This window comes from Dromiciops gliroides, chromosome 2, assembly GCF_019393635.1.
Source record: "Dromiciops gliroides isolate mDroGli1 chromosome 2, mDroGli1.pri, whole genome shotgun sequence".
Lineage (NCBI taxonomy): Eukaryota > Metazoa > Chordata > Mammalia > Microbiotheria > Microbiotheriidae > Dromiciops > Dromiciops gliroides.
This window is the reverse complement of record NC_057862.1, coordinates 564,459,483-564,485,599: the sequence shown is the minus strand read 5'-3', so window position 1 is coordinate 564,485,599 and position 26,117 is coordinate 564,459,483. Positions and strand designations below refer to the sequence as shown.

Genomic DNA, 26,117 nt, shown 5'->3' with positions numbered 1-26,117 from the left:
GTATGTATATACATGTATGTGTGTATACACACATATATATGTAAACTGCAGTTTATAAAAGCAACATATAATGGATTGTTAATGGCTCTATAAAATTTTAATAAACAAAACATATTTTTATCTTGCAGCTGATGGATTGTTTTGAATAGCAACTGCTTCATTTACAGTCAGAAGGAAAATGTTGCTACAATCACTTGTTTTCACTTACTTAAAATTCTCTAAACATTTGTCCACCTAAATTGTATTTTTCTTTGTTTTCTCTCAGACCATTAATAATGATGTTTGGTGATTTTTAATGTAAATTCAGATGGCTTGAGTTCTATGAAGGGGGAAAACAGCTTTTGGATTCTGGGTTTTAAGAGAAATTCTTCATGACCCCTTTGGCTTTACACATGGAGACCCTTGAGGGAAGAATAAAATATGTATGAGCCTAGAAAAATACTTTGAGCTTATTAGAAGTCAAAGTTGAACTCAGTCCATATCTTGCTTGCTGTCCAATTTAATAGATTTACTTTATTTGATCTGGTACCTTGTTTTTGATAGTCCCAGAGAGAAATGAATTGGAAATGTATACTTGAATGGAATTAAGAGAGAAAACCAGGTACAGTTGAAACAAACTTTTTTTTTTCCACTATAAGGTGCTGACATTACTCTCTTGTACCTCTCTCTTTCTTCATCTTTATCTCCTGTCCTGAAAAAGTCAGAACCCACCGTAAGGAGGCCAAACTGTATTTTATACACAACTGGGGCCAAATTTTCCATCCTAGATGCATAACTATTGTCTTAGGTGAATGACATTATTACTTATACAAACAAAACATTGTGTTTCTGTAATTATGTTTCCTTAACAGACAAGCTAAATTTAGATAATTAAACTGGATAAGAATTCAGCTTTATCTTCCATAGAACAGCAGGCTTAGGTGCTAGGGGCAAAGGGGGAACAGAAACTTTGTCCTTTTTTCAGAATGTTTTTTGGATTCAGATTTATTGTTGGAAAGGATTGTCTTATTAAGTCAATTCAAAGAAGATCATTAATGACAATTAAGAATATTTATTAAGCACCTGCTTCCTTCCAGCCATTATGCTAGATACCAAGAATCCTTATCTTAAAAATGCTTTCAGGGAAGACAACATGAATGCATAAATATATATGCAGCATATATAAAAAGTGTGAAGGGTGGGCCTGACTCAGAGCAGTCCCCTGTTAGTTAAGATTTGATAATATAAAAAAATGGGCACTTATAAGTCATTCATCAGTTAACAAAAGGAGGTTTACTCAGACAGAAGCTAGCCTGACTCCATGTGGCTGGTTTTTCTTCTACTCTTAGTTGACCAGGAAGCCACATTAATAATGCCAGGGGCTATCAGGAAGTTGCTTTAAGGGGTATGCAGCCTTGAAGCTTTAGCAGTCAGGGTTAATCAAATTCTATAAAAGGCTTTATTGACACTGTAGGATGAGGATGACCCTGTTATATAATGGTCTTATCTCACGCAAAGTAAATGCAAGGTAATCTCATTGGTGCAGATGTTAGCAAATGGGGGCAACAGGAAAGATCTGATTTAGGAGTTGGGACTTGAGCTGATGAGGCAGCTAGATGGCTTAGCAGATAGAATGCTGAACCTAGAGTCATTAAGACCTGAATTTAAATCCAACCTCAGACACTTACTAGCTATGCTACCTTAGACAAGTCATCTAACATCAGTTTGCCTTAATCCACTAGAGAAGGAAATGGAAAAATACTCCAGGATCTTTACCAAGATCACCCCATGGACAATTCAGTCTATGGAGTCATGTAGAGTCAAATATGACTGAACGACAACAACAACAACATTTGAGCTAAACTTTGAAAAAAGCTTGAGGGTCCAAGAGGTGAAGAAAGGTAGGGAGTTCATTTTAGGCATGATGGTCAGTTAGTATAAGAGTACAGACAGAAGAGATGGAATACCTCTGTGAGGAATAACTAAAAGACCCTTTTAACTGGACTGAAAAATACATAGAGTGATGCATAATAAACATGGAAAAGTAACCTGCCGCCAAGTTGTAAAGGACTCCAATTGTCAGGCAGAGGACTGTCAATTTGGTTCTAGAAGCAATAGTGATATATTCCCCTTGAGCAGAGGAATGATCTGGTTAGACCTATTCTTTAAGATGGTACTTTGACAGTTTTGTTTGGGATGGCTTGGCAAGGAGAAGGACTTGAGACAGGAAGACCAGTTATGAGAACACTTCAGAGATCTAGAAGAAAATTGATGAGATGTTGAATTGGGATGTTGATCATATAGGGGAGAGAAGAAGATAGATGTGAGAGATGTTTAGGTAGAGCTGATGAGACTTGTCAACTAATTGTGCTGGAGCCAGCTCCCCATTGACTACAGAGAACTAATTCATAAATATAATTTATACCTTGGAATTCAGCAGATGCCAAAAAAGCTTTATTATATTATTGATTGTCTAAAGTTAAGAAAATGATGGAGAAAATGTTAGTAATACAGATTAATCTCAAATGTGTCTTATGTACAGTTATTTTTTTCTCCCAGAGAGCCAGTTGCTAAACATTTACTGATGTATCATACATACAAAAACATACATGCACACATATATGTATACCCATAAATGGCCTACCACTTCACAAGATACCACATCTTACTTTGAGACAGAAAATGTTAGGAAAGTTTCCCTCATGGCAAGGCTAAATTCCCTTATTTGAAATTTCATAGTTTTGTGCTCTATTTGAGCCCCTAACTCTCCAGACTTTTTAACTGCCATGACATCAATGTTCTCACCAGATTCCTCTGCCTCTGGGGTCACCTCTCCAGTTGGTGAGTTCCTATCCAGGATGGCCATTTCAGGAAGTGTTAAGGTCTTCCATATTCACTTATCTCTTGGCTCTGCTCCTGACTCTCCAAGCTTTTCCACCTTCTCTCCATAGGAGTACAATTCTTTGCCCTTTCCAATTCCATTTTATGTACTATGTTCTTTTTTTTTTTTTAATTTAGTGAGGCAATTGGGGTTAAGTGACTTGCCCAGGGTCACACAGCTAGTAAGTGTTTGAGGCCAGATTTGAACTCAGGTACTCCTGATTCCAGGGCCGGTGCTTTATCCACTGCATCACCTAGCTGCTCCCTATGTTCTTACATTAGAAGAAATCCTTAAGAAGAGGAACAAGTGTTTGTTTGTTTTGGTGTGAGATTTTTTGGCCAGTATCTATTCGTAGTGCTTAGCACAATGATTAAAAAATAGCTATCATCTATCTATCTATCTATCTATCTATCTATCTATCTATCTATCTATCTATCTATCTATCTATCTATCTAATCTATCATAGAGAGGATCCTACCTGTCAGTTCTGTGAATGCTTTAAAATATACTTTCCCAGTATCTAGTGGGTATACTCAAGCACATACCTGACATACAGTAGTTTCACTGTGTTCAGTAGACAAGATATAATGATTTAATGATCTCAGGGAAGTCACTTTAGTCCCGTGACCTGATTTTTCTCTATGCAAAATGAGAATTAATTTTGTCTTCTTCATAAAAGCTGAATCAATCTAGCCAGTCTCTAAAACTTTTCCTAACAATATCAAAATAACTCTATGTTCTAATTATGACAAATACCCCGGTATATGAAGGGAGCTAATATTTTGCCTCATTTTTGTTCTTGAATTATAGTTTCTTTGGGTAGTCTTTTCATATTGTTCATTGCTTCACTTCTTTGAGTATTATTACTATGAATCATTATACAGTTGAGGAATTTTGCCCTGGGGTGGCCAGTGTTTGCTAAATAATACCTTTTAGTAGTTTGTAAATCTGCAAAGCCTTTTGGAAACTATGGGGATGAAATGTATCAGATTTATAAAAACAGATTTTATGCCCTAACCATTTCCCTTCAAAGAACCTTTTGCATTTACATTTACTCTTTTTCTCTGTGTTAATACCTTAATCCAGGACTTTATTACTTCATCCTTAGATTATTACAGTGATCTGTTAACTTGCCCTCCAATTGCACTTTCTCTTCCTCCTTTCTATCCAGGATTGTCTCTGTCAGTCATCATATAGCCACACCCACTTCATTAGTTTCCTATTCAAAAAGTGAGGAAGTTACTGATATATGAACAGTACTTCATCATTTACAAATGCTTTCCTTAAAGGAATCCTGTGAAGTAAATAATGCAGGGATCATTATCCTCATTTTGCAGATGAGAAATTTTCTCAGATCAGAAAATGAAATGCTTAGGATGACACCTGTAAGAACCAGAATTTGAATTCTGATAGGTCTTAATTTCAAGCCCATTTCTCTTTCCGTTATAGCACACTACTCTTATAACTGCTATTTAAAATAATTATAAAATATTTGTTTGACAAATAGCTTTACATGTCATCTCATGTGTTCCTCACAACAAAGCTGTGAAAATAGATACTAAATATACTCATTTTACAGATGGAAAAAAACTGAGGCTTTGAGAGGTTATGTACCTGTGTTTGCATATGCTAATAAATGTGGGAAGGATGATTTTAAAATATATTTTATCATGAACTTAACCCCCCCAAAAGCATTTCAACATATACAGCAGAACACAAAAAAGATTGTACATGAACCCATAATTCTCTATTTCATGCTGCTTTGCTATTTCTAAAAGCATAGCAAAAATTTCACATTACTTTCAAAATTGTCTGGCTAGCCTTTACTCCCTCCAGTATTGCTTTCCTTTTTTCCATGTTAGAAAAAAGTGTCCATAGACCTTCTTTTTGCTATCACTATTGCTACCTGCCCTCATCAAAACCAAATAAAACCTCTTTTAACAAATAAGCATAGTCAGTGAAAACAAATCCACACAGCGACTATATCTCCAAAATGTCTCTCTTTCTGAACTCTGAGTCCATGATCTGTCTGTCAGGAGTAGGGCATCATGCTTTGTGCATCATTGGTCCTCTGAAGACACAGTTGGTCACTGATTCGATCAGAGTTCTTAAGGCTTTTAATGCTCATTTATGATATGCTCACTCTATAAATTAATTTTCTTGTTCTGCTCACTTCACTCTGCATCAGATCATACTTTCCAGGATCCTTTGCTATCATTTTCATAATTTTTTAATAATATGATAACATTCCATTATATTCATATTCTACAGTTTCTTAAACCATTCCTTATACTGATAGACATTTTCTTTACATTCCTAGGAGGCAGGATACCAACCCAGATTTCTTCTGACTCTTCAGAAATTCCAAGAAGCTGTTGGTGCTATTCCATTTTGTCACTTAGCATATGATCATTTCCATTGTTGTAATTTTGCATTTTCCAGTTAGATTATTAGCCCTTTGAAGGCAGGGGCTCTTTATCACCTCAGTGCTAAGTCAAGCTTCCTGGTACCTAGTAATAAATTTGGTATTGGTGATCGTGCTTGTTAGTATAGGTTGCTGCCAAACCAAAACTGCTAAAGATTTATTTCTTTTAAAGATTTATTTGATTGATTGATTAATTCTGAAATCTAGGCCAGAAAGCCAGACTAATTTGTTCTGTTTCTACCACCAATATGGCCTGTCTTATCTACAGTTGATTTCTCAGATGGCTATCTTCTCTTTTAGCACAAATAATTCATTTTGTATAATGAGAAGACAAGACTCATTGGAAAAGACACTGCTGTTGGGAAAGATTGAAGGCAAAAGGCAAAAGTGAAGGCTGTAGATGAGATGGATAGATAGTATCATGTGAGCCATGAATATGAGCTTGGACATACTTTGGGAGACAGTGGAGAATAAAAGGGTCTGGTATGCTGTGGTCCATGAGGTTATGTAGAGCCAGACATGACTGAAAGACTAAACAACAACAATGCCCTTTGCAACCTTGCTTTACAACACCATTTCTGCTGGTCCAGAATATAAAGCAAGTCTATCAATCTCAGGGCATTAGTTGTTGAAGAACCAAAAGAACTTCATGATAAAGATTTGGTATAGTGCAGTGGAAAGAGTACTGGCTTTTGAGTTGGATGAACTAGGTTTGAACCCCAAGTCTGACACTTTTTCCTTCTATCCTCTCAAGCAAATCTTTTTGGCCATTGGTTTTCTCATGCATAAAAGGAGGGGGGCAGCTAGATGGCACAGTGGATAAAGCACTGGCCCTGGATTCAGGACTACCTGAGTTCAAATCTCACCTCAGACACTTGAAATTTACTAGCTGTGTGACCTTGGGCAAGTCACTTAACTCCCATTGCCTCCAAAAAAAAAGAGGGAACTTTAAGGTCCTTTCTAGGTATGGTGCTATGATCAAATAATTTCAATGATGAGGCAATCCCATGGAATGGAAACCCTTCAAAGTTTCCACTAACAGTCCAACTCCCCATGAACATGCCATATAACTTGGTATAATAGATGCCTCTAACAGGAATCATCCATGCCCATATCCCCTCACTTTTGTCTGTGTTTTTGACAGTATTTAGGACAATTCTGCCAAAATATTCCATCTCTACATTGGGAACCAGAAGCCACTGTGTGCTTTTTTATTAGCCTTGATGGAATAGTATGCACTCTTTGACTTCTCTAGATTTAAGAGATGAGATAGGGCTCTGCCCCCAGCTCCTTTGAAGTTCAGCATGAACAAGAACCAGACTTCCCCACTCCAACTGCCAGTGTTTAGATGGCTGCTCCAGCATGATGCTTCCATGATGGTTCAGTATTTCATGAGATCACCTGCTTATATTCAGGATGAAAAGAGACTTTGGATAAAAATATGAAAGTAAAGCTTTTGTTACTTTGGGGAAAATAGATCCAGATGAGGTTTCTAAAGGTGCAGAAATCACCAGATACCTATTAAAAGTTTGAATCAACTTCTTCAGTCATCCTAAATGGACAGATCTGTACTTCCCTAATGGACATTTCAGATATGGTACATGCCTTCTACCCTTGGACAAATGTGTGTTAATACATTTAAGCAGAAGGCCAGACATGATACATGCCAATGGAATTTTTACTGAGGAGTGAAAAGCAAAAATAATTGTAGTCCATTTTATGAGGGCTGATATAGTTAATAGAAACTAAGTCCAGAAGGAAACATGGTTCCCCAGAGTAAGGGAAAGTGGGGAAAATAACCTTGTCTGTGCAAAATCTTGAATTCAACTTCCCAGGTAATATGTTTGGTTTGAAGCATAGAAGGAATTTGAAACACCGATTTGTTGGCTGGAAATCTGAAGGAAAATTTAACTGTTAGCCTAACATAGCTGTGGGAATTTAGATATTTATTCATTATTTCTCTGTTATCAATGTATAAGGATCATAACATATTTCCTTCAAATCACTGTGGTTTCCTTTTCTTTCTATCCAAAGCTGCCAGACTACAGTCTCCTAATTGAACCTCTCATTTGCATTTCAATCCCTCTCTTCAATTCTGACTAGTAAAAAAAAAAAAAGTGGGAGAAGTTCTGTTTTTATTAATCATATACATTTCTGGCAAATGTTTTTATCACTACATCTGTCCAAAATCACAGACATGACTTGGGGGGGGAGGAAGAGGGCACTTTCCAATGGTGATGCCAAGAGAAATGCTTGCTGTCAGATTTTAAATGCTGACAGATTTTAAAAGGTGTGACAGTCATTGCTGTACAAATCTGAACTTGCCAGCATAGCTATCTTATGTAATGTATTTGGGGACCTGAGCAAAACAGAAAAAGATGTGTTCCACTCACTTCCTTGTTTTGGGAGGTTTAGTTTCCCTTTTATTCTCTTTTCTTCGCCCCTTGATATTTCTGATTGGCAAATTCCTTCGGAATTAACCAATCAAAATGAAATGATTATGTTTCTTTGCTCTTCTTCTCCCCTTTGAAATGTCCTTCCTTCTCAGAGAGAGCTAGGTTTTTAGGCAGGTCACAATATTTCCACTATATCATAGTCATGATTTTTCTGTCAATCTCAACTCCAAAATACACTTTCTATGTGAGTATGATTGAGTCATTTAATTTCTCAGAGCCCTAGACAACTCTCGGATGTTAAGTTGCTAAATAGTTGCCCATCAGCTTTAGTAGAGGGGACTTCCACATCTTGACTTTGCCTACAGTAATTAAATCCTAGTACTGTACCAAAAAAAAATATCTTGGTAATCATCTTAGAATTAATCTAATTTACTTTCTTTCTGTATACGCTTTTTTTTTTTTTTTTAGTGAGGCAATTGGGGTTAAGTTATTTGCCCAGGGTCACACAGCTAGGAAGTGTTAAGTGTCTGAGGCCGGATTTGAACTCAGGTCCTCCTGAATCCAGGGCCAGTGCTCTATCCACTGCGCCATCTATCTGCCCCGTATGTATACACTTTTGCAGCAAGATTTGTCCCAACTGTATCCCCTTCAAATAATATTTATGATATTTCCATGCATAAATGACTGAGGTTTCAGCTAGTAGTTTGTTATCAAGTCTCTTACCCTCTGGAAGATAACTCTGAATAAATAGCACAGATTGGGGGGGGGTAACATAAAAGACTAAACATGCATGAATGAAGCATAATGGGCATGATCTCTTGCTCTCTTGAACCTAGATGGACCACTAGGCAAGAAAATGACAATGATTAATCAAAGAGAGATATGCTGCCTCCTCATAAAATCACCTAGTCTCTAGCATGGAGACAAAAAAATCTCTGGCTATTCTGGCATGGGAAATGAAAGGAGGGCCAATAAGCAGGTACAAGTAGGGCCCTATGGCAAAAGTCAGTGAGACTTAAACTTGACTTTCTTGTATTATTGATGTTGAGGGTCCTGGTGTCAATTTTCTTTCTACTAATTCCAGTCTGAATAATTTCCAGGACTTAATTATTGGAGAATTAACTATTTATAAAAGCAGTACAGATCAAAACTTTGCTACCTCTTTAAAAATTTTTTTTTTAATGAGGCAATTGGGGTTATGTGACTTGCCCAGGGTCACACAGCTAGTAAGTGTTTAGTGTCTGAGGCCAGATTTGAACTCAGGTACTCCTGACTCCAGGGCCGGTGCTCTATCCACTGCACCACCTAGCTGCCCCTTTGCTACCTCTTTTGAGGTTTGGGTGACTTCTCAAATACTGGTCCTCCTTAGATTAAGGATGCCACTTTTTAACTGCTGCACTTCCTTCAGACCATCAAATACTATAAAAGAAAAGAGTGTGGCAACCTATTTTCCCATTGTATTATTCTGAGACCCTATGATAATCCTCTGCTTCTACTAAAATGCTGCTGACATTTTCTGCAGGAAATCATACAGTTTTTAACTGGTTTTGCTACAAATTTGAGTTCTAGCATCTCAACTGAACCTTCAATAATGCATTCTAATACTCTTAATCTTCTAGAAAGTGACTCTTTGTCCTACTTGCCCTGCCCACATCTGTTACAAACCTTTATTCCTCTTCCAAACTTTGCCTCCCCAGCCTACTTCCTTTCCCTTCTCACTGTAAGACCTATACTAAATTCCGCAGAAACAAAAATTTAAAACCATTGGTAGAAAATTCCCTCAATATCACCCCCAATCTACACACAGAAACACTCTTCCTTTCCTCCAGTTTCCAAATAAGAGGTGGTTCTCCTTGCCAACATTAACCCCTCTACTTTTACCCTAGACACCATACCCCTTTGAGCTCTTTCAATAGATATAATTTATTCTTGTCATTTAACCTTTATCTGTCTGTCTCCTTAACTATAAAATGGGGATAAAATTGTAGTTGCCCCACAGTTGTGAGTCTGAAAAAATATATTCATAAAGATTTTTTTTAATTAACCTAGTGACTGGCACATAGTAGGTGGTGCTTAATAAATGCTTGTTCACTTCCCCCTCCTCATATCCCATAGTACCTTCCCTTCTGCTTTAAAACTTGAAGGGAACTGCCCAACCCTAAAAAAACAACAACAACTCTCACTTAATCTTATCATTCCATATTTATTATCTCTTTTACAACCAAACTCCTGGAAAAAATCTGTTTAAATTTATTGCCTCAAATTTCTCATTTCACACAGACTTCTTGGTGGCTGGTGATCAAGATTTTGACCTTATTAGTCAATTTAAATTGTTCCCTCCAGGGTAAACAGTGATCTATTAATTGATAAACCCAGAACCTTTTTTCATATTCCTAATCTTTCTTGACCTTTCAAGAGACTTTGAACCTGCTGACCATCTTCTCTTCTTGGACACTCTCTACTCCCTGGTCCTCTTCCCTCTCTCTCCTTCTACCCACCCGGGCACCCTTCTCATCCCCTTTTGTTGTATCCTTGTCCCATCACATCTGACTGAGTAAATACCACTGGACTCTATCCTTATCCTTCTCTTCTCTCTGTCTAATCTCATCAATTTCCATGGGTTATGTTATTATTTCAATGCAGACAACTTTCAGGTCTATATATGTAGCTCTAGTCTCTTATGAACTCCTCTCCTAAACCACCAATTGCCCTTTGAACTTCTGCATTTATGTGTCCCCAAAGTATCACAAACTCAACATGTCTAAAACAGAAAATATCACCTTTCCCTGACAAATTCCTCCCCTTTTCTTAATATCCCTATTTCTGTTGAAGTTACCATCATCTTTCTAGGTTTGACATTATGCATTTGTGACTTGTCACTCTCCCTAATTCATACATTGGCTAAGTTTTGTCAATAATGTTTTTAACCTATCTCATTTATCCATCACCTCTCTACTTAGGGGATAGCAGCCCCACACACACAAAAAAAGATTAAATACAAACCACTGTTTGGTCTTGTTTGTTTGTTTTGCAAGGCAATGATGGTTAAATGACTTGCCCAGGGTCACATAGCTAGTAAGTGTCAAGTGTTGGAGGCCAGATTTGAACTCAGGTCCTCCTGATTCTAGGGCCAGTGCTTTATCCATTGCACCACCTAGCTGCTCCCAGTGTTTGGTTTTAAAGGCCCTCTGTTTTCTTTTAATAGATCATCCCTTCTATCGTTTCCTCTTTCCCTACCCCTAATTTTCAGTCCATCCTTATCAGCTATGTGGCCCAGTAGATATAGTGTTTGGCTTGGAGTCAGAAAGATGTGAGTTCAAATCTAGTCCTAGACACTTAATAGCTGTATGACCCTGGGCCAGTCATTTAAGCCAACATTTCCAGGTTTATTATATGTTAGTCTGCTTTACATTATATTCTAGTTAAAATATCTTCGTTATTGTTCTTTATATGTGGTGTTTCATCTCCCACCTCTTTGTTGTTATTCATGCCTGGAATGTTCTCCCTCCTCAGCTCTGCCCGTTAGAAACCCAGCTCAAAACTCAGCTCAAGTGCTTCTTCATATAGGATCCTCTATCCTATCACTTAATTGCCCTTCATCCCTAAGATTGCTTTGAATAAAATTTGTATTTATTTTTCTGTGTATGTGCTGTGTGCCTCACTAAAAAGATATATGCTCCTTAAGGGCAAAGATTATTTAGTTTTAGTTTTTGTTGTTGCTGTTGCTGTTCTTATTGTTGTTTGTATATCCCCAGTGAATAATATGGTACCAAGTAGCATAAATGCAATAAAAGGGATGCAGAGATGTTCAATAAATGAATGAATGAATGAATGAATAAATGAATGAACAGATGTGTTTACTCAGGGAAGAAGTAATTTTTTCTTTTCTTTTCTTTTTTTTTTGGTGGGGCAATGAGGGTTAAGTGACTTGCCTAGGGTCACAAAGCTAATAAGTGTCAAGTGTCTGAGGCCGGATTTGAACTCAGGTCCTCCTGAATTCAGGGCCAGTGCTTTATCCACTGTGCCACCTAGCTGCCCACAAAGAAGTAATTTTTTTTAAAGCTTGGTGGATAACATGAAAAAAGTCTTCCTTCACTTTATGAAATGAAGAAGAACATGCAGACATAGTCTCAGAAACAATATTGGGTCCTTAGTTGCATCCTCAAAATATGTGAACAGCCTTCCTGGCACCCCCTAAAGATTACTTAATGACTTTCCTTTTGCCCTTGCCACATGTAAACACAAGTGTCTTAAGGCCAAGATTAAATAAATATTTTCGGTTCTCATTAGAAAGTATATCACAAGTGATTGTATTTATAGCTGCTGGAGAAGCAAACCATCTTTTCATTCTCTCAGATAACACTTTTCATATTATTTTCTTTTGAGTCAATATCCTGTATTTATTCATTCATTCAACAAACATTAATGTATCAACCAGTATGTGCCACCCACTGTGTTTGAGTGCTTGGGACACACCAGCAAAACCAGAGAGAGTCCCTGCCCTAAGTAAGCTTACGGTTGAATGGGGGAGAAGAGGAAGGGTACCCATACAGCTAGACTTTTTCAAAAGTATAGTAAATAAATCCAACACAATTGCTGGGGCTGCTAGTAGTCCAGAGGGCCATTAGCAACTAGAAAAACTGGGGGGAAAAAAACAAGTTAAATATGACTCTCACAGCCCATTTCAGATCCTGTGCAAAGAATTTGAAATAGAAATGCAGGATTTGAAAGAAATAAATGGGTCTTTAACACATAAAGAATTTTTAAAAATACATTCAAGAACTCTAAAATTCAATGGGTTCTATTTTGAATAGTTTCAATATTTGAGACCCATAGGCACAGGCATTTTCAACAGTCAATTAAGGATTTTCTGGCTAAAAGGTCTGCCAAAATTTGGTTTAAAGAGCTCTACTCCTGCACAGAGTTTGAGAACCACTTGGTTGGATGATTCCTAAATTCTTTTCCAGCTTAAAGACTATGAATCCTTAACTAAAGAATTTCTTGATTGAATCAGGCTTGACTGAAACCCAAGAGAATTTAGATTGGCCTGAGAATTGTAAAAAACTCTACCGCTAGTTGACTTGTTGCCTTTGATTCTTGACTTGCTGCTCAGCAAAATTTCTACTTTCTTCCCTCTTAAATAAAGTCCCTTAGCTTTTCTCCCCATCACAACAAAACTCACTTTCTCATTACTCACTTATCTTTAATTGTTTCATTTTAGGGCATTCATTTCCAGGTCCTTAAAGTGTTCCACATTTAATAAGTTGAAACTCTATTCATGCAAGCAAAATAGTTGACAATTCTTAACTACCTAACATTATCTCTTTTTGTCAGACGTAGTGTTTTTTTTTTTAAACACTTTATTTGCTTCTGCTTAGACTTACAGGTCATGCCAAAAGAGTTATATTAAGTCTATAAAAACTCCAATTCTTTTAAAGAATGGCATTGTAGTTAAAATTCAAAAATGTTATCTTCAGTAGGTCGTCTAAAACATGAATTTAAAAGGACTGTGCATAGTTTTCTCAATTTTACACTTTCAAAAGTATGTGGGACAAGGCATGGTTAATCCAGGTGTAACTTTGCTTTAAGCCAAGAAGATATAAAAGAAACAGGATTTTCACAAAAGAAAAATGGGGGAGGGGAAGGTCAATTCATTTTTAAAAAGATTCAGAAAATGATCCCTTTAAATAGCAAACACTCTGAGTGCTTATAAAATATGATTTTGAATTCATATTCTTCCGTCCCCTAATCTTTCCCCCTATCAAATGTCCCTATTCATTATCAACAGTGCCACCATATTCTCAGTCCCTCATCCTTCTAATCCTAAATATTATTTCTGACTGCTCACTCTCATTCCCCACATTCAATCTGTTGCCGAGAGCTGCTGATTTGAGCCTTTGCAACATCTCTCACAGGTACACACCCCTTTCACTGACACTTCCATCACCCTAGCACAGGTCTTTGTCACCTTACACTTGGAGAGTTGTAATAGCCTGCTGGTTTTCCTACCTTCCTTAAGTCTCTGCTCATTCCAATTCATCCTCCACTTAGCTACATCTGACCATGTCACTCTTTCTCCCTTCCCCCATTCAATAAACTCCAGTAGTTGCCTATTATTTTCAGGATCAAATACAACTGTTTTTCCCTTTGCAACTTCATAACCTGCCCCTTTCTGACATTTCAATCCTCTTACACTTTCCTCTCCTCCAATTACTATGATCTCGTAACAATGGACTCCTTGTTGTCCCTTTCACAAGATACTCCCATCTCCTGACTTTGCATTTTCACTGGCCATTCCCCCATGCCTAAAATTCTCTCCCTCCCCAAGTCTGACTACTGGCTTCCCTGGATTCCTTCAAGTCTGCTAAAATCCAACCTTATTCAATAAACTTTTCCTGGCCCCCTTAACGCTAGTGATTACCCTCTGAGATTATCTTCAAGTTAGTCTGTTTTTTTTTTAATTTTTGTTTATACATATGAATTTATATGTTGTTTCCTCATTAGATTGTGAGCCTTTTGAGGCCTGGGTCTGTTTTTTGCATCCCCAGGCCTTAGCACAGTGCCTGGCACATACTAAGAGCTTAGCAAATACTTGTATACTTGACTATTGAGCACTCTGTCCCTGAGACTTTGGGCTCTGCTAGGTTAGTCAGTCATTCAGTCAGTCAGTCAATAGTCAGTTATTAAGTACCTATTGTGTTCCAGGTACTGTGCTAAGAACTGGGAAGTTACAAAGGCAAAAAACAGTCACTGCCCTCGAAGAGCTCACAGCTTAATGGAGGAGACAAAAAACAAACCAACAGGTAAAAATAAGCTATGTATAGGAAAAATAGGAAATAAATAACAGAGAGAGGGCACTAGAATTAAAAGATATTGGGAAAGGCTTGTTATAGAAGGTTGGATTTTTTAGGGGACTTAAAGAAGCCAGAGAAGCCAGGTAGAAGAGATAAGGAGGGAGAGCATAGTGGGTACGAGGGCCATCCAGAAAAAATGCCTGGAACCAAGGGATACAGTGTCTTATTCATGGAACTTCTGGGAATCTAATGTCACTGGATCAAAGAGTATGTTGGGGGTAGGTTAGTATAAAATGTAAGAAGAATGAACAGGTTTGGGTGCTTATGAGGATTTTATGTTCGATCCTGGAAGTGGTAGGGAAATACTGTAGTTTTGAGTAGGTGCATGTATGACAAAATCGGATGTGCGATTTTAGGTAAATTGCTTTGGTGGCTAAATGGAGTGGGGATAGACTTGAGGCTGGAGGACATACCAGCAGGCTATCACACAGTCCAGATATGAGATGATTATGTCCTTCACCAAGATGGTGGCAATATCAGAGGAGAAAAGGGGATATATTCAAGAGATGCAGCAAAGATAAAATTGATAAACTCTAGCAACAGCATAGATACAGGGGTGAGAGTTAGTCAAGAATCCAGGATAACTCCTAGGTTGGAAACCTGAGGGACTGGAAAGATAGCAGTGTTCTTGACAGTAATAGGGAAGTTTGGAAGGGGGAAAGGTGGAACAAGAAAATTAATGAGTTTTATTTTAGATATAGTGACCTTTACTAAGAGACCTTGTACCTTCTCTTGTTTAAAACTGGACAATCATACCACTTCCAGGTCATTTGAAACCACACTGGGATGGTTTGATCTACACCTTTCCCTATCTAACTCTAGTTCCTATTAATGTATAGATTTCCCCTATTAGACAATTAACCCTTTGAAGGCAGGAACTGTATTACTTGTTTTGCATCCCTTCTAATTCATACTAAAAACTTTATAAATACTTTCTTACCCATCCATCCATCTATCCATCCATCCATCCATCCATTCATTGAGAGGTGCCATAGCAGAATCAGCATTGGATCTGAAAGTCTGATGTCCTGGGCATCTGAGCTCTCCTAGGTGGCACAGTAGATAGAGCACTGACCCTGAAGTTGAGAGGACCTAAGTTAACATCTCACCTCATATACTTACTAGCTATATGACCCTGGGCAAGTCAAAAACTTTAAACATATGGGGCCATCTCCAGTTGTCTTGGTATATATTTTGCCACTGGACCCAGATGGCTCCTGAAGAGAGAGTGAGGTTAGAACCTTTACACAGCCTTCCCTCACTTAAATCCAATTCAGTTCAAGTCATGACCTCACCCCAAGGTCACAGTCATCTTTGAGAATGAAGGACAAACAACAACAACAACAACAAAAACAACAACAACAACAACAACAATAGCTCTGCTATTAGTTACTTCTATAACTCTGGGCAAGTTACATTATCTGTTGGGGCCTCAGGTTGGTTTCTTGTTTTTGTTTTATTTGCTATAAAATGAACTGAATGATGACTAAGGTAACTTGCAATTCTAAATCCTAAATCTACTATGCTAAGTGAATAATAATAATATTAGTAACTGACATTTAAAAATGATGTAAAGTACTTTAAATATATAATCTCATTTGACCTTCATAACAATACTGTGAGGGAAGTACTAGAAAAGTGAAAGAAATGTGCCCATAAATACAAGACAATGCAATGGACCTTTGGTTAGAATGTAATATTACCACAACCACTTAAAAGTTCTTTTATGTCCTTGTGGCTCTTAGGGGTTTTTTGAATGAAGTTTATATTACCATCCTGTTTAAAGTAAAATGATCGTTTCTAAAAGGAAATGATATTGGGGACTTCAGCAGTTGGGAGTACAGCTTGGCTCCCTGGAAGAGGAGGCTGAGAGGAAGTTCCTATCGTTTTCTGTACTGTGGTTAGAAAGCTCTTAGCCACAGTAGCCAATGGTTCGGAAAATCAAGTCAACTTAGTTAACTCCCTAAACAGTCCTAAAGTTCATCTCACTTTAAGTGGAGAATAAAAAAGAATTGTGTAGAGCCTATAGCTAAATAGGACTTTTCAGTGATAAGAGAGAGACAACATAATTGTAGTTATTTGTGAGCTATAAAGTGAAATTTCACGTCTTCTCCGGTAACTGACTTTTTATGAATGGAACAAAGTAATATTTTTTGTGAGATATCTTCCCTAATGCCTCACTCTCACTAAACTTTGTTTAATAGGCTACAGTTACCCCTCCGCCTTTGCTTTTAGCTCCTTGTTATACAGTTGAAAGGTCCTAATGCCTATATATTTGTTGTATAAACACAATATTTTGATAGTTCTTCTGGTTCCATTTCAAAACTACTGGATTTACCTCCTGGAAAGGAGTTTAGAAATCATCATCCAAACCCTCAATTTAAACATCAAGGTCCAGAAAATTTACGTGACTTGCTTAAGATTGTACAAGATCCTGTGACTACAAATTCATTGTTCTTATACCACCCACAAGAGCCACAAAACTTTGTCCAGGAATGGGTTGGAAGAAATGATGTGAGGTCCCTTCTAATTCTGCTGTGCTGTGACTTATGCATCTTCTAGCTGGTTAATAATCAGTCTGACCCCTTCATTTCACAAGTAATAGGCCCAGAAAAGCTGAATGATTTGTCTAAGGTCATACTAGTTATCAGGAATAGTAGGTGCAATGATGATTGCACGTGTGTTACTTTTCAGCCCTCTCCCAGGATTATCTGCTAACATTAGGGGTTCTGGACTTTGGTCTCTATCGTTGGTTTATTTAACCACGTAGAAGACAGATTAGCTTTTACAAAGGAATTGTAAAATGTACTTCAATTGTATAAATAGAAAAAACATACATTTTCTCCACACCAGCTGGGAGACATAATCCCCCTACATCACCTCAGTCTCCAGAGAGGAGAGGGGAATGGTTTGCATCTTAGCTCAGTTCCTATGTTACATTAGTACAACCAAGTTCCAAGACCAAATCTCTCCCTGGGTTGGCATCCAGCCACTCTGGCTTCTCAGGGATTTCCTACTGGGCTGGTTGCAACATTTGGCATGGAATCCTGGGATTGAAATTCATCATGGCTTCAGCTTCCTCCCTCTTTATGGACTATACTCTCTTTACTTAGTACTAAAAAGAACAAATAAAACAAGACCAAAACCCCAATCTTATTTCTAGAAGCCACCTGGACTAAGAGAAGAGGAAAGTTGTGCTCAGATACTTTCCCCTTAGTACGTGATGTTTATGCAGTACCTGCTGTTAGTGAATGACTGTTCATCACTGGACACCAGAGGAGATGCTGCCTCATTATGTAGCTTTAAAGATACAGCCAACTTTATTTATACAACCAATAGAAAGAGACATGTCCAAACTTTGTGGTAGGCAAGTTAATAGAATTGCCATCCCTCCACCAGGCCTCCTGACTCTTAGAAGCAGGTCCCTGGCACCTTCTGTGTGGGATGTCTAGCTTTGACAATATGGGAATGCTCCAAACCTCATTACACAGATATAAATCTTGAGTTATCTAACCTGTGAAAATGATATCTATCAAAGCAATCTATAAATCTTTTACTATTTCTGTGTAACTAAGCCAGTCAAAAAGATCTGTTTTTACCAGAGGCAAATGTTTGAATCCTAATTTATTACTTCCTTATTTTTTTCAAGTGTTAACAAATATGTTTTCCTCTCCTTCAAATGAAAAAATGCCAAAGTGGACATAATTTCAGTCTTTCCATTATGTATGGAGAAGGGGGAAATAGCTTCATCATTTTTTTCATTTTTAATGAAACCAAAATATGCTTCATAACTGAGAAGGGGGAAGTGGAATTCCATTTAAAAATCCAAAAAATTAGAAATATTTTATTGTTGGAGGCCTTGCTTAAGCCATCTTGTTCTTGTTGTTTAGTTGTTTTACTCATGTCTGACTTTTTGTGACCTTATTTAGGGGTTTCTTAGTAAAGTGGTTTGCCATTTCCTTCTCCAACTCATTTTATAAATGAGGAAACTGAGGCAAACAGGGTTAAATGACTTGCCTAGAATCACACAGGTATTAAGTGTTTATTGCAAGATTTGAACTTATATCTTCCTTACTCAAGGCTAGTGCTTCATCTACTGCCACCTTAAGCTATTTTAGCCCCAGATTTAAATTTGAGGGACTATACTTAAGTTTCCACATACCAACAAAGCTAGACACTCAGAAAAGCAAAATCTCAGAGTTGTAGAAAACCTCAGAATCCATTCTGAATTCTTCCTGAACCAGGATCCCCTCCACTACATAACCATCACATAGTCAGTCATCTTGCTGTAGCTCCCCTTGTGGGCTACCTTCACAAGTTGCATCAGAGCATTGGCTTTACCAAAAATATCTGCTTCCTCAGGAATAAGATTTGAAGGCACTTTGTTGGTCCACACTCCTAAAATGATGTCTCAATAGCCCCCAGTGCTCAATTCACCTGATTCCTTACAGAGGAGCCAGGAGACACAATTGACTCAAAACAAAGGGATTCCCTATAATTGGCATAGCAAGAATGATAGCAACCGAACAGTTTCCCCACAAACCTAGAATGCACTCTTCCCCAAGTACACAGATCATCATTGGGAAGAGTGGGCCTGTACTGAGAGTGTACCAGTAAGTATTGCATACATGTGGCCAACACAATTTATGTTTCTAGTATACTTCCTTACCTCAGTTTTCTGCCCCTTCCTTTCTGTAATTGCATCAAAATATGGCTGGAAATATGAAAGAACTCTCCCTTCTCCATAGGGTTGCTAGACGATGTCTAGTGAGGGGAAAACCATTTTCTTTTATGCTAGCTCATTCTGTTTTTACATAGTTATGAGCTACAAAAGCCAAAGATGCTCCTCCCTACTCTTCACTTTAACTAAGGGTTAGTCTAGAATCTTCAAGGGAAAACAGTGTTTTATGTAGGCATTAAAAACAGGGTTATCTGGCAAATTTAAAATGTAAATACATGTTCCTTCAGTCCTGTGTGGCTGCAAATAGTTAAACAGTGGCACTGGAAAGGAATCTTCAGAAAGAAAAAGGAGAGAGGCTAGTGACAAGGTTTCTCCCTAGAGATGATAGCATAATACAATTTAAAGTCAGAAGGGAGCTTAGAGATCCCCTTCCTTTTACAGATAAGTGTTAAAGGCTAAAATTCTAGCTAAACTATCTAAAATCTAATGAATGGTTGCCAATAAATTATAAGCTTTAGCAAGAGTTAGACCTTTAAGCATTTATTAAGGAGAATAAGAATTTGGTAAAGAGAGAGAGAAAAGGCCCACATTCATCTATCTATTAAAGGGAGAGCGCATTTCTAGCTCCGCTCTCCACCAGCGTCCACAGGAAAGAGCCTGAGTCAGAGCACCAGGCTCTGCCTTCTTCCTCCCACAAGCAAACATCACTTTCTGACGCCAAAGAAAAGATACATGGTTTTGCCCTCAGAGACCTTCACCTCATGGGTGGAGCTCTTCTACAGTAAGTCTCCAGCAGGTGGCGTCATTCCAATCATTACATAAGAAAACATGTCTAGGGAATTTAAGGTGTTGCCAAAAGTCCTGGAGAAAATCCAAAACTTAGGATTCAGAAGCAGATATCTGACTCCAAAAGTCACAATCTTTCCACTATATCAGTGGAGTCCTAACTCTACTCTCCCCTAAGGAAACCATCTACTTCCCCTGAGGTAAAGTAGAAATACACCAGTTAAAACAAGGCCTGGAGTTCCTAAAGCTCTTCATACTATCAGTCACTTCCCCATCCTGCCTTGGTCAGCTCATGTTCTCCTGACACTCCCACATCTCAGGCAATGATAAGAATCACTGATGACTTGGAACTGACTATAGTGAAAACAGCACTGGGCTTTCTATGAGAGGGCTTTGGGATCTCCGCTATATTATAATTACTGTGGGACCTTGAGAAAATCACTTCTCTGTGGTTTTCAGATTTATCTATAAATTGAGGTGTCTGGACTAGATGATCTCTAAGGTTTCTTCTACCTTGAAATCCTATCCTAAATTCCATTTCTGGGAAAGTTTATAGAGGGGAGGGTCTAGGGACAATGGGGAGGAAATGAAAAAATGAGTCCCTCATTAATTGACTTTTCTCTTGAGCATCCCAAATTAAAACTGAAGATTTCCATTAAAAATGTTTGTTTAGACAAAATGAAGTCCTATAGTACTTACTATCCATTTTCGTTATACTTCAGATATGTCATGAGCTAAATAGGTTTGCCTAGGAAGCCAGCCACCATGGAAACAGGCAGTCAACAACCATTTATTAAATCCTTACTATGTGCCTAGTGGGACAGCTAGATGGTACACTATGTAGACTGTCTGACCTGGAGTCAAGAAGACTTATCTTCCCAAGTTCAAATCTGGCCTCAGCTACTCACTAGCTATGTGATCCTTGGCAAGTCACTTAACCCTATTTGCCTCAGTTCCTCATCTGTAAATTGTGTGGAAAAAGAAATGGTTAACCACTTCAGTATCTTTGCTAAGAAAATCTTAAATTGTGTCACAAATAATTGGATATGACTGAAATGTCTGAAGAAAGATCAATATGCCAGACAAGGTGGATATGAATTCAAGCAAAAAAGAAAGAGTCCCACCACCAAGGAAGTTAAAATCTAACTACATGTTTTTTTGGTGAGGCAATGAGGGTTAAGTGACTTGCCTGGGGTCACACAGCTAGTAAGTGTCAAATGTCTGAGCCCAAATTTGAATTCAGGCCCTCCTGAATCCAGGGCCGATGCTTTATCCACTGTGCCACCTAGCTGCACCCCTAAGTACACTTTAATAGAGAAAGAGAAAACATAAAAGGAATACCCACTTGGAGCTATTTCTATTTTGAAGAAGTTCAAGTTTCAAACAGTAACTCCTAAGAAAATTTTGGCAGGCCAACTATTTCCTAAATTGTACACTGTCTATATCTTGCTATTATATTTGGCTTTCTTTAGTCTGCACATTCTATTAAATAAGTACGATGAGGAAATAAGCAGTGTTGCAAAAAACCCCACCAATATTGGGATGTTTGATATCTGTAGTTCATAAAGTTCATTGTTGTAGTCATTTTTTAAGTTCAGCTACTCTGGGAAAGTATAGTGTCTTGGTGTCTGGAATTCTGTTTTCTAAAACTAGTTACTTTTCCTCCTCTACTTTGTCTTCTTGTTAAGATCACAATGGCAGAACAGTCCCTATCTTCCATGAGTTCACATTCTAATAGGTGAGACAACATGCAAATCATGTCCAAAAAAGATATAGACAGGGTAGTTTAAAGCTAGTCTCAGAGGGGTAGTCACTGAGCCTTAAGGGAACCAAGAAAGACTTTTTGTAGAAGGTTTGATGTTAGTTGATACTTGAAGGAAGCCAAAGAATATAGGAGGCAAAGGTGAAGAGGAAGAGAATTTCAGATATAGGAGACAGTGAGGGAAAGTGCTTGGAATCATTGATAAGAAATGCCAACAGCAAAGGAGCTATTTTTCAGTGATTTATTAATTTTTGTATTGAGACTTGGCAATGAAGAGTTGATCTGTTGAGGTGCATGCTCATTTGGACCATTTCCTTCAGCAAACTCAGCAGCTAATCGTGGATGTTCCCCCCAAAACTTTGTCTTGAACTCTTTTTCCCCCTCTATATTGTTTTATTTGGTAATGTCATGTTCCCTAAAATTAAATTATTATCACTATGCTGATGATTAGGACAGCTAGGTGCCACAGTGGATAGAGTGCCAGGCTTGAAATCAGGAAGACATCTCCCTGAGTTCAGATTTGGCCTTAGATACTTACTAGCTGAGTAAACCTGGGAGAGTCACTTGACCCTATTTGCCTCAGTTTCCTCATCCGTAAAATGAGCTGGAGAAGGAAATGACAGATCACTAGATATCTTCATCAAGAAAACCCCAAATGGAAAATGGGGACACTAATGAACTGTTTGTGGAGTTGTGAACTAATTGTGGAAAACAATTTGGAACTATGACCAACTGTGTATACCCTATGATCAAACAATCCTACTGCTAGGTTTACATACCAAAGAGATCATTAAAAAGAAAAAGGGACCTATATGTCCAAAGATATTTATGACAGTTCTTTCTGTGGTAGTAAAGAACTGGAAGTTGAGGGGATGCCCATCAATTGGGGGATGACTGAAAAAGTTGTGGTGGTATATCAGTGTAATGGAGTACTATTGTGCTATAAGAAATGACAAGAAGGTGGGATTTCAGGGGGGGAAAAACCTGGAAAGACTTACATGATGCAAAATGAAATAAGCAGAACAAGGAGAACAATGTACACAGTATCAGCAATATTGTATGGTAATCAACTATGAATGACTTAGCTCTTCTCAGCAATGCAATACTCTGCGGCAATTCTAAAGGATTCATGATGGAAAGTGCTATCCACATCCAAAGAAAGTATTGATGGAGTTTGAATGCAGATTGAAACACACGGTTTTCACTTTATCTATTTCATGTCTATTTTTCTTTTTGCCTGCTTCTTCTCTCCCAACTAATATGTAAATATGTTTTACACGATTTCACACTAACACACACACACACACACACACACACACACCACACATATATATATATATAACCTATTTCAAATTGCTTACTGTCTTAGGAAGGAGGGAAGTAAGACAGAGATGGAGAAAATTTGGAACTCCTTTTTTTAAATGAATGTTAAATTTTTTTCACATGTAATTGAAAAAAATAAAATCTTATTTAAAAAGAAACAAAAGAAAACCCAAATGGGGTCACAAAGAGTTGTATATGACTGAAGTGACTGAAAAACAAAAAAATACTGATGATTCTTAGAATTATTTATAATTTCCTAACTTTCTCTCCTTACCTGCAGTCTCATATTTTCAATTCCCTATTGGACATCTCAAACTGGGTGTCTCATTGACATTTTAAAATCAACATGTCTAAACTAGATCTCATTATCTTTCCCCAAAATCTCACTCCTTCTTAATTTCCACCTTGTATTGAACATTCCCATCTTCCTCTCACGTAGGTTTGCAATCTAGATATCATCCTCAATTCCTCCCTCTCTCCCAACTTTCATATTCAATCAATTGCCAAGTGCTTTTGAATCTACCTTTTCAACATTCTCTCATTCAATATCACTTCCACTTTGGTGAAAGACTTCCTCATCTTACACCTGGACTATTATAATAACCTTTTGGTTCATCTCCCTTCCTCACATCTCTCCCCAGTACAGTCCATTCTCCACTTAGCTGGCAAAATATCTTCCTAAAACTCAAGTCTAACTATGTTACACTCCATTCAATAAAATCCAGTAGCTCTATTCTTTTTATTTGGCTTTTAAAGCTCCTCAGAACCAGATCTTTTCCTGCCTTTCCAGTCTTGTCATACCTTATTTCCTTCCCTGTACTATGTAATCCAGTGAGACTGAATTCCTTGCAGTTCATTCCACAAGATACTCTATCTCCTAAATCTGTTAGATTCTCACTGACTCTCACCCATGCCTAGAATTATTTTCCTTGTTTCTAACTCCTGGCTTCCCTCAAATCTCACCTAAAATCTCATCTTCAGGAAGACCCCTTTCTCATATGTACAGGGTGGGCCAAAAGTCACAAAATCATGAAGAGGTTTCAATATTTAATACCTTTTTTTTGTTTTTTATCTAAAATAACATAGGATCATATATAGCATACATGTATATATGGGAAATAAATATACATATATATACATATAGAAAATAAAGAAAAAATAATGTTTCAAAATTTATTAAAACAAGACTCCTTTACTTTTGGCTCACCTATGTATATGCAAACACACACACACACACACACACACACACACACACACACACACACACACATATATTACTTCCTAGAAGCTATACTGTTTTTGGAGTTCTTAGGACTTCTCCATCACGCCTTCCTATTCCAGGAAATTTAGAGTATAATCTTATTCAACTTCCTCATTTTAAAGATAAGGGAATTGCAGATCCCGCTTGAAATGGATATTTTAGAGCTCATGTCTCTGCCCTCCCATCAAAGAGTCCAATCAGAGAAGCAGAGGGTATTCATGAGATGTGAGTAGCAAGGATGATTTTATTTTGCAGGATAATGAGATATCCTGCAGTGATGTGATTCCTGGAACGTGAAGGCATGATGGAAAAGTCCAAAAGCTCTGGATGTAGTGTTTCTTTTTATCATGTACTCCCCTTCAAGCACTCTGTATTACAGACAAACTGTATTACTAGTTATTCCTTGAACTCAACCACATTCATTCATTTGCTCTATCCTTTCTCTGTAGTTGGAATATTTCCTAATTTCTGCCTATCAAAATTATCTTCTTCCTTCAAGGCTCATATTCTCTAATCCCAAGCAACACCAAATTACCTCATTCCTTTTGTTTCTGTTTATCACTATAGGAGAATGTGATCTTCTTGAGGACAGGGATTTTTTTTTTTGGGGGGGGTCTTCCTATCCCTGTAGAAACTAGTTGTGTAAGACTTTGCAAAACAGGAAACAAATAAAAAAAAGCCACGGCACATTCTAGAATAATGTGAGAAGGAACTAATAGAATAACATTTTAAATATGTTCAGATCACACCAATAATATGATTCTTTATAATTATAAATATCACCATCAATTTTTCAATGATTTTCTGAGTCAAATGTTATTGTTGTAGCCCACTTACTACCTGTAACTAAACCTGATCACAATAACATGCCAGGTCTGAGAGCTAATGATGTTTCCTCTTCTATTATTTTATTCCTTCAGGACTTTTTATAAAGTTGAAAAGGTCTCTCTTCTCAGGAGATATAAGTACAGTCAGTTAATCTTATATAATCATAGATTATGGAAATACGTTGTATTTGCCAGGAATGAAAAGGGGGGGAAATGGCATGTTCAGTTTTGCTTTTCTATTCATGTATCATTTGCATGTATTTAACATCTCAAAGATAGAAACATTGTCAGTGTTTATTATTTTTAGCATTAGTGGTACTCAAGCTCAACTTTCCTTGAGGCTTATTCAATGTGAAGTATGGCAAAAGCTCTTTTATGCCTCTTGTTTGTAGTATTAAGTCTTAAATCAAAAGGAAAAGCTTTTTTTAACCACCTGCAAGAAAAGCAAACACAGATAGCCTTTCTTTTCCTTGATAGTACTTTCCAGAAAGGCCAGGATACATGTCAACAACCCCCTTGAAGTATGGTGAATAAAACAAAGTCACCTTCTGCCCCCTCTTCATTGTGAAACCACTCTCAGGCTCCTGTTCCTCCTTCATGAAGCTGAATTCAATGTTTTCTGGAGCTGCCAGGGACTGTCGAATGGCAGCAGTTTGAGGGGCAGTTTGTGAAAAGACTAACCATAATTGGCAATCCATTTCTTCATTTCCATTGTACAGCCATCCCCGACAAATTAATCACAATCAAATGTTGGCTGCAGTAAGGGGCAACCTATGCGGCACAGAAGAAAAATGAGGCCTCACACTGGTCTGACAGCCTAATCTTTCAACTCACCCCATTAGATTGAACAAGGGGACACTGCGGTTTGCCTGTCACCAGTACCACCCATAAACAAAGTGCTCACTCTCCGTCTTGGGGCTAGGCTGATGTGATAAAGGTTGT

At 37.7% G+C, this 26,117-nt stretch overlaps 1 protein-coding gene across 3 annotated transcripts in view; it reads left to right on the top strand.

Annotated features, from left to right (window-relative positions):
* Nucleotides 1-26,117, top strand: part of MACROD2 (mono-ADP ribosylhydrolase 2) — a 2,303,223-nt gene that overhangs the window by 1,510,087 nt on the left and 767,019 nt on the right. The window lies entirely within an intron of this gene.